The following is a 10353-nucleotide window of genomic DNA, read 5'->3' as shown; positions in this document are numbered from 1 at the left end:
TTTCTGTTATTGTCAGCTGAGGCTGTATATTTCATCAAATGTTGACACAACCATTTGAGAAAAAGATGGGTGGGCCCTATAGCACTCATATCTAGTAACTGGTTTAGGACCCTGTGAGATGATGAATGTTATGTGAGGAATCTATAACATGACGATGCTTTTGGATAATACAATACCTCAGTTTTCAATTCTTAAAAAAAAAACAAACCCCACAACATTTTGATTTTGTTGTTTAAAAAATTGTTTTCATTTTAATGATCTGAGTTAGTAACAAATAGACAAAACTGTCCTTCACATTTCCAATTTCCATACATCGTATTATGGACCACTTAAAATTCTGGACTACAAATGCAAGTTTATTTGTGTCCTTAACTTCAATTATTGTCATTTATAGATAAAGGTGATTTGCAAAACCATGCATTTGTGAACACAGATGCCAAAGGTTGTACATGTAAGTTAATGCACAAGCAAAAGCGTACATTGTTCATTTGTGAAGTTATGTGTCAAGTGCAACTGACACAATTAGAGGAAATCATCCTGGGATATTTCACTCTATCTGAAAAGCAGTCTTGAGAAAAAGATGCAACTATATTTTTAAACAAAAATTGTATTCTACAAATACAATAAAATTCACAAACGTCTACATCTGCAGCAACTCTTGAGACCCAAAGCTGATTCAATAACCCTGCTGCTATATTGGTTTATGGATATATCTCCAAAGTCATAGGCTGGGAAATAGCTGCTTTAAAGAAAATAAATATACATATTAAAAGGAAAGTAAGGCTTTAAAAAATGTGATGAAAGCATTGAAAACAGTAATAATGTATGAATCATCTATAAGTTTTAAATTTTAGAAATTTAAAGAAATTTAGAAATTTAAAGATAATCTGAACATTTCTTAAGCCATTATAATTAAAGTTTTCCCATCTTACCAATGTTTTCTATTTGAAAGTGTAATAGAAAAATGGGCAGCTTCTATTGTTGAACTATGATAATTCATAGATCATTATAAATTTATGACTTCAATAGAGGCTCAAGTAGTGGAAACTGGTTATCGTGCAAATGAGAAGCAGGAGCCTGCTTGCTTCTCCCAACAGTAATGTGAACTGGAAATAAACACCAACACAAAACGATTTTTTATACAAAATCATTTTCAGATAGCAGAAGGTAGGAAAATCAAATCTTTCTTAAAAATGTTTTCCTGGGTTGTTCAACGTGTGCTTTACCTCTTTGACTCAATCCACCACCTAAAGTTGTTTCTATTATAAATCTCAAACTGCCTGGCAAGGACTGTGAAGGCTAAACAGCTAGGTATTTGACATCATCCCCAAGGACAGACTGATGTATAGCTGTCGTAAGTGTCTCACTTTTCTCTAAGGCCTGGAGTTTGAGGTCTGTCTATGCTACGTGGATCAAATGACAGAGGATGGTGCAAAGTTACAACCAGGTCTCCTCCAGGCAGTCCTATAGACTTGGCCTCTGAAATCACAAAAACGCTTGTTTTACTAAAATGAATTCAACTGCAAACAGTTGGAGGGCAACTGTAGTTGAAAAGGAAATGGGTTATTTTCTACAAGAAACATCTCCATTTCCTAAGGGTCTTATCATGAAGAAAATGTGGCTAGTGGTTTCAAACAGGTACTTCAAGAGTTACCCTAAATGCAAGACGGCTTTTTAAAATATTTAAACCAACAATGATTCAGGAAAGTAAGCTGGGGGAGTAACATAAAGACTTGTAACACTACATTAGGAGATGCAGTATCTGCTGTGCTCTTTGGAAATGAAAGAAACCAATTCTAGCCAGAGTCAATATCAGAAAGAAATACGGCTGCTTCCTACTCTTCTCCATTTAGCAAAATTAATTGTATCATGCTCATTGCTGATATTCTCTCACTTGAGTTAGGCAAAATGAATCAAATAAGTTACTTTTGTTTTCCAAATAAGCTGCCTAAACGGTTTTTTGTTTTAAACTTTCAGAAATCGAACATTTAAACCTTGAGAGAAACTGCTATTATTGAGTATCCTGTCTAAAGGTAGGTACAAGGATTGTTGGATTAAGGATTATTGCTCTTAAAAAGATAACCATCAGAAACAAATGTGTAAGTTTACCTCAAGTACTGATTTTTCACCCAATGCTACAAGGTTTCACTCTCAAATTGAGTCACGTGTTACCTTTAATTCTTTGCCAGTTTACTGAGGTTTCAGCTATTAGAAGTTGACCTATTAACTCAAAATCAAGACGACAGCAATATCCACATACGCGTGTCTTATTTGGGCATTAAGCAGTAACACTGCTTTCTGGATAGGACTTAAGGCACTAAATGGCGGTAAAATAAACAGGATGATTAACAACATCTTTAGAATCCTAAAAGAGGAGATCATTTAGAAGGACACTAGTAAATCTTTTTCTCAAACAAATAAGGCATCCTGTTGGCAAACACAAAATACAAGGTCATGTTGAACGTAATACGTTCACCGTCTCAGCTAAATGACTCAAAACACTAGCTATGGAACTAAAGAAGGCTACGATATACATCTGAAGGTTGGAAAGGCACCCAAAGGAGAGCTCCACCACTTCCAGTTCTCAGTTAGGTAAGCTGTGTTTCACACTGCATGAGGTCTACTAAACGTTTGTTCCTCAAAATGTATAATGTGGCTAGATTTTTATTTTGATAAATCAGTTAATCAAGTGCTAATTTAGTAAGAAATTGATTTTCCGGAATCAGGAAATTACTGCAGTGTCTAACACAACCCCATTTATAAAGCTAAACTCATTCTAGTACTAAATGCATATTCTGGATAACACTGAAGGAAATCTGTATAAACAAAAACGGTTACCTCAAGATAGCATTCACGATAGAAATTCAATATATATCTAAATAAGATTTACTGAAAATAATGAAAAGTGTACTACAGATACATCAAACATAATTATAACCACAACACTTTCCTTGTGAAAAATACAACTATTAGTGAAATAAAATGTACGACTGAAAATTTTTCCAAAGGGAAAAAAGTATAAAGGAAAATACTTTTCTTTGAGATAGGGAAAATAGTATGTCATTGTTTTTTTCATCACAATATAATTTGACATGAAAAGCAGTCATAGAATTGCACCAATTCCACATCCAGTTTCCTGAACATAAGAGTAAAAGGAGTTCGTAAAGCAGAATGCAGATTCTGAATTTCATATTTTAAACTGTTGATATTCTCGTACAAAGTGTCACATCACACCAGATCTGTTTGCACAACGTACAATACTTTCCGTTTCGTGGCCAGACACGAATGCAAACATAGGCTTTCTGTCCCCTTTCTTTCATCCTGGTGTTTAGTCAGAGTCAGGAAAAAATTATCAAGTTATTTAAGTGTTATCTCTCTAGCAATAACGAAAAATTGTATTTAGCGCATGCTCCATTTGTCAAAAAACGCTTCTGAAAAGAAAACTCAGTTACGCAATGTTTTACAAAATAGAAAAATCATTCATTAGGATACACATGTCGTGGGTGTTAGGTCCACTTCCGAAGGACTGAATTCCTTGGCAGCACCCCTGGCCTTCAGCAGAGGTCACGATGCCAGTTCCCTGATCGGAGCAGGCGGGCCTGCAGGAGACCACTGCTTGATATTCGATTGTCTGAGGCCCCAGACCCTCTTTGATCACCTCTCTCCGCTGTCTCATTAGTGCTACAAAATAGGCGGCACTTTTGTGGAAATTGTTAGGAACATTTCTGCCGAACATGATTTAGAAGTTCTCCAAATTTTTCAAATAGGTCTTCCACCCATTTTACATTTTTCATACAAAGTTGAACAATTTCTTCCTGTCCTAAATCTTCATTTCTTTTCTGCACAGAAGAAATCTAAAATAAAGAGAGTTGGCACATTCGCTTATACTTATCACTTTATAAGCTCTTCGCAAGGGCTTACTGTTTCTATATTCTGAATGAAAAGAGATTAAGTCACCTACAAGTAGGAATCCTTTTTTGGAAAAATCTATCCATGGAAAAGGATTATTTCAAATAAATTTGGGTTAAGTCTAATACTATCATTTTTGGCTCCGTGGGGCAGGGAGGAAGGCTAGGAAAAGTGGTTCAAACTTTCTCAATTCCTTCCAATTGTGTTAAAAGCTGAAAGGCAAATTTGGGGGTCAATTCTGCATTTCAAAGCACTGTAACAGCGGTCACCGTATTTCACATGACCATCTTTACTTTCTCCTTTGCTAGACAGAGGTTCGATTTATGAACATCCTTCCACACTAAACCATGATCAAACATATCGGGTACAGCCTTGAGCCAACTTCACCCTTTTTGATTAAAAAAATTGATAGTGCTGGTCAAAAAAAGGTAGTAATGTCTGTAGTCATTTAACTTCTAAGCAAATTAATCCTTATATCCAATCCAAAAATGGTATTATTGTCATACATAACTTCTGAGCAACTTAAATTATGGTATTTAATAGTTAACATTAAATTTTAATGATCATTTCTTCATGCGAAGGAACAAATGCCCTATTTCTCTGCAATTAAGTGGGATAAGGCCATGCTAGTGATAAGAAGACAGCAGTGACTGAAGCGAATTACAGCAGAATCATCGTACATTATGAGAGAACATGCGGCAAAGGACCATTTATTATGGCAAGGTACAGCAAGCTCTAACAGCTTAAAAACATTACCGCTTACAGTTCCCACGAGAGGCGATGAGCCTCAGATTACTCTGAGCACCGAGCACAACACACGACAGAGACTCCGAACAATAAGTCTTCTTGTTATTATTTACAGGAGAATATACACACATTTTCTAACAATGGTCTTTAAAACATTAAAAAATACTATACCTACAGTCTCCTTAAAATTTGGAGAAACACACATTTCTTTGGTAAAATAAGTGAAAAATAATTACCTCATCTTTACATATGAGATAAACATGATATTTATAATGATGCAGTGAATGATATAAAGAATACAACTGTATTTTCTCTGGATCGACAGCAAATTCCTATAAAATCAAAAGAGTTTACAGATATATTTATTTCATGGAGCTAGCTGAGCTAAGAATACTTTTACAAAAGTACTAGACCAAAAGTCTCAATGGAAATCTTAAAAATGATTTCTATGGCTAGGCATTACCCTGTATTAATATCAACAAGAAGCTTATTCAAAAACAGAATTTAAATTGTATTTTAAAATCTTCATTCTTTTTCCCGAATATAAATATACACTATTCCAAAAAATTAAACATTATACAAAAATTCACACAGTAAACATATAATGTGACTTATAAAGCAAAAGAATCCTATAATCTCTTGATTCAGAGATAAACGAGGTTAACAGCATTACAGTTATGCGTTCTTCCATGTCCCCCCACACATATATGAACAACACTAATTTTGTAAAGGGAAGGGAATTATACTATACATATTGTTCTGCAACTTTCTTTTCTATAACTAGTTTTTCACCTAACTAAAACTTGGATATCTTTATCTTTATTACATGTGCGCCCCCAATATAAATTATATGAGGGCGGGGATTTTTGACCATTTTTCACTGTTTATTTGTGGTACTTAGAACTGTATTTGGCACACCATGGGCACTCAAAACTTTTAGTGCAAGAACAAATTAATCTACCTCTTCTTTTTGAAAAGCCCATAGCATTACATTCTCTGAATGACTCTTTATTTATCCAGTCTCACAGTGATGATACATAACTGAACTGCTCTTACAATTCTGCAATGAGCAAATGCATGTTTTTATGCATTTGTAAATATGTTTCTACAGAATGCATCTTTGAGGTGGACTTGATATGTTGCTAAGCTGTTTTCTGAAAAAGCAGTAATTTAGACCATGTTTGAAATTAAATGGATTCCAATTTTAATAATTTGGCAGATGGAATCCACACTGAATCCTATGGGAAGTGTGCACACTCACTTCTCTGTCTGCATTTGCATCCAATGACCAAAAAAACCCACAAAACTATATAAAAAAATATAAATGCAGGCATAGGATGATTCCTTGCTTATTAGTCTATTTAAAAAATGTGTGAGCACCCACTGTCTGCCAGATACTGTGCTAGGCACTGGAGACGAAGACTAACACCAAGTCCCTCTTCCTTAGGCTGGAGCTGCTCATTTCTACCTGAAAAGACTTCACAATTAACAACATGGTAAACTGCTTGCTTATTTCAATGTTTTAAGTAGGAATTATATTAACAACTGGAAAAGGTATACTTACAACAATCAATATATACTCACTTGTGCAGATTTAGTGGCTGTTTTAGAAGTCCTTAGAGTTTTCCTATTATAAGCTCTGCCATTCATTTTGATTTTAGAAATGGCAGATCCCCCACTTTTTGCTTTAGAGTCTCGAGTAATTATTGTTAGTTCAGGAAAACTTTCCAAAGCACTCTTTAAGGTAAAGCAAAAATAATTCACATCAGAAGAAAACTAATCTAAACTATTTCTAGCCATTCAAAATTTATTTTAAAAAATATAGAAATATATACATATGTGTACATACACACACACAAACATATGTGTAGGGGATTGATGGATGTGGTAAATAAATACAATATACACGTACATATACATAAACAGGTGGGTGTTTTAAACATGGCCACAAACTCTTTGCAGCTCCTCCCCTCAAGATGTGGAATCTGTTTCCCCACCCCTTGAATCTGGGCCAACCTCATGACCTGCTTTGAGCAACAGCCTGTGACACTGTGGGGACTCCTGAATGAGGCAGAGAGTTCTTTTGAGTCATGCCTCTCTGGTTTCATGATAGGAGAAAGAGGGACACATGTAAGTTTCTTCAAAGCTCTACCAATTAAACCACTGTTAACACCCTGAAAATTGGCCAAGCCCTGCTATGAAGAATTCATCTGACCCAGGATGAGAACAGAGGAAAACAAGATGCTTCTCTGGCTTTATCACTTCTCTTGCTTCGCTGACCACAGGGAAAGCAGTTGTAAGACAGGAGTCTAAAACAGCCTGATGAGTTTTCTGACCACAATGGCATAGTACTACTGATAATTTAGTGGCCGTGTGGCAGAACCAATTCCAGTCCATTGTTTAAAACCCACAGGCATATTTATGCCCAACCTAGATGGCAAATCATCTTGAAATAAAAAGCTACAAACACTAACTAAATAATATTTGTAGCTAAATCTAACTAGTTTAAATATTGTTTTAAAAAATTAAAGTGAGTTACCAGTATCATTTATTATTTTGACACTAAACGGGTTCAAGTGCTCCCATTATACTTTTTCTCTTATATTTATTATTCAGAACATAGTTCTCATTCAATAAGCTTAATTGTTTCATAAACAGTTACAACCTTCAAGGCCACTCTCTTCCAAATTCTGTTTGAGTGCCTAAGCACCTGGCATTGTGACCCCTGAAACAGGACATTTTTTAACAGATAGTCTATTTCTCTTTTTTTAGATATAAGCGTAGGAGGGAACTAAGTTTAAGTTTCATCAAATAGAAATAATAGAATCTTTGGCATTTCCTCCAGAGTGAGCTATCATTAATTTCTAGCTCCATTCTCTTTCTTAAATTATTTGTGCTTTTATTACATAGTTTGGTGCTTTCCATATAAAACATGCCCAGGTTTGAAAACTTTTGGGCCCTGAATTACTATTTACAATAAATGGAAATTAAAGACAAAATAAGGATTCCAGATTTGGAAATAATGAACACCAGGTCAATGGAGATGAAAAGAGAATATTTAAATGATCTTTCTAATAAGGACAAGATGACTGGGAGTACATGGATTTCAAATGAAAGCAGAACTTCAAAAGGCTCTAGGATTCCTAAAATCACCAAGATCATCATGGAAAATGGTGCTAATCCTTTCCAAAAAATAGAAAATCTTTTCTAATATACCGTTTGCAATATTTTACATCAAATCATTCTAACTTTTAATAATGTCTATTTTGGCTTTGAAATGCAAGTTACTATAAATAAAAATTATCACAGTTAATAAGACTAATTTCAAAATTAGAAATTTTTTTCTGTGAAATAAGAATATGAAAACTAATTTTTCAGTTTTCATCATAAACTATTGCATAAGTTTTAAATATCTACTGAGTCCATTAAATTCCAAGTGGTGGCTTTATTTTAATACAAGTTACTAGAGAACTGGTTTGACATTCTAAGAACAGTTAGCCCAAACTGGTCATTTTTAAGATTTAGTAAATTTTTAGAAAACACACATCTAACAACATCCTATTGTCTGAAGAAAACATGACATTTCCCAAAGGACTATTTCATTTGACGACAGCAGTTAAGCAGAAAATACTAGACTGGGAGTCAGTAGACCAAATTCTCCGTACTGGGCTTCTTACTAGCTTCTGACTTGTTTCTCAGCAAGTGCATGTCAGTGAAGAATACAGGACTACCAGCAGAGCTTGGGGTCACCTAGCAGAAGTGAAGTCAAGTTTCACTTTTATGTGGAGTTCAGATAAAATAGGGATGTAAAAAAGCTATACAAATTACACAAAGGAGTTGAAAACATGTCCATGCAAAAGCCTGCACACGGTGCGTATAGCAGCTTTACTGATAAAATTGCCAGGATTAGGGAGCAACCAAGATGTCTTTCAGTGGGAGAATAGATAAAGTGTTGTCTATCCAGACAATGGAATATTATTCAGTGCCAAAAAGAAATGAGCCATCAAGCCATGAAAAGACACGGCAGGGGCCGGCCTAGTGGCCAAGTGGCTAAGTTCACGCACTCTGCTTCGGTGGCCCAGGATCCTGGGTGCTAACATGGCACCGCTCATCAGGCCATGCTGAGGCAGCGTCCCACATAGCACAACTAGAAGGACCTAGAACTAGAATGTACGACTATGTCCTGGGGGGCTTTGGGGAGAAGAAGAAGAAAAATAAAAAGAAGAAGATTGGCAACAATTGTTAGCTCAGGTGTCAATCTCTAAAAAAAAAAGACAAGACATCACAGAACCTTAAATGCATATTACTAAGTGAAAGAAACCAATTTGAAAAGGCTACACACTGTGTGATTCCAATTATATGACATTGTAGAAATGATAAAACTATGGAGATAGTGAAAAGATCAGTGGTCGCCAAAGGTAGGAGGGAGGGAAGGATGAGTAGGCGGAGCACAGAGGATGTTCAGGGCAGTGAAACTACTCTGTACGAGACCACAATGATACACACATGTCATTGTACATTTGTCCAAACCCTTAAAATGTACAACAGCAAGAGTGAACCGTAAGGAGATGCTGATAACGGGGAAAGTTGTTCATGTGTGGGGACGGGGTATATGGGAACTCTCTGTACTTTCTGCTCAATTTTGCTGTGAACCTAAAACTGCTCTAAAACTGAAGTCTATTTCAAAAGAAAAAAGCTATACAAATGGAGAAAAAAACTTCTCCCAAGGTAGATATAATCAAATGATTCTAGATGTTGTATGTTATACTTTGAATAAGCTGGAAATTTTTTGACTACTAAGTAGCTTCTATCATAATTTGTCTGACTTTACATTAGCTTATTGTTGTCCTATATTTCTGATAACACCAAAGCCAATTTGTGGTGCCAAGATAAATCAACGGATACACACATGTCCCCTACTATTATGTGAGAATTAATTTTTGCTCAGATATTGAGTAAAGCACGCAAGTAAAGGGAATGTTAACAACTGTGCTAGACCAATTCTCATTACAGGTGAAATGAGAAAATTTTTTAAAGGTTTAGAAGAAAAGCAAGGCTGGAATACAGTAGTTTAAACCAAGTACTTTTGAAAGCATTTGGAAATTATTGTATAGAAGGAAAACTAGAAAAATATAAAAACCTGAAAAATGAATTTAAGCAGAAAAAAGCAAATGATTAACACTAAGAATGTGCTTAATACAATAAAAAGACAAGCTAAACAGATTCACAATGAATAAAAATCAAATTTTTTGTTGGTTGAAAATTTTATGAAACTGAAAATGAGTTTCATAAATTTTCCATCCTATTACGCTTAAGACGATGATTGCCACTGAGTTTTGCTAATAAATCATCTGAAGGAAATACCTTGAATGACTGATCCAAATGGAGATTCAAAAGAAGTGTCTTTCGATTATCATTCAGCATGCTACCTATATTTTTCATATGAGGCAAAAGTAGCTCATGTAAAACAAGATAAAATTTATTGGAATAGGATAAACTATCAACAGAAAAACTTGTTAAAAATCTGTCTTTGGGGGCCGGCCCCGTGGCCGAGTGGTTAAGTTCGCGCGCTCCACTGCAGGCGGCCCAGTGTTTCGTTGGCTCGAATCCTGGGCGCGGACATGGCACCACTCATCCAGCCATGCTGAGGTGGCGTCCCACATGCCACAACTAGAAGGACCCACAACTAAGAATATA

At 35.4% G+C, this 10353-nt stretch overlaps 1 long non-coding RNA gene across 1 annotated transcript; it reads right to left on the bottom strand.

Annotated features, from left to right (window-relative positions):
- Positions 1–223: 223 nt before the first annotated feature.
- LOC139073980 (uncharacterized) lies at positions 224–10152 on the bottom strand. The gene is made up of 4 exons (XR_011523225.1): positions 10021–10152; positions 6241–6393; positions 4893–4988; positions 224–3854 (listed from the first exon to the last, which is right to left on the bottom strand). It is a non-coding gene; the product is annotated as an uncharacterized lncRNA (long non-coding RNA).
- Positions 10153–10353: the final 201 nt, after the last annotated feature.

Source organism: Equus przewalskii, chromosome 10 (assembly GCF_037783145.1).
Source record: "Equus przewalskii isolate Varuska chromosome 10, EquPr2, whole genome shotgun sequence".
Taxonomy (NCBI): Eukaryota; Metazoa; Chordata; class Mammalia; order Perissodactyla; family Equidae; genus Equus; species Equus przewalskii.
The sequence above is the reverse complement of the archived record's forward strand: the minus strand, read 5'-3'. Positions and strand labels throughout refer to the sequence as shown.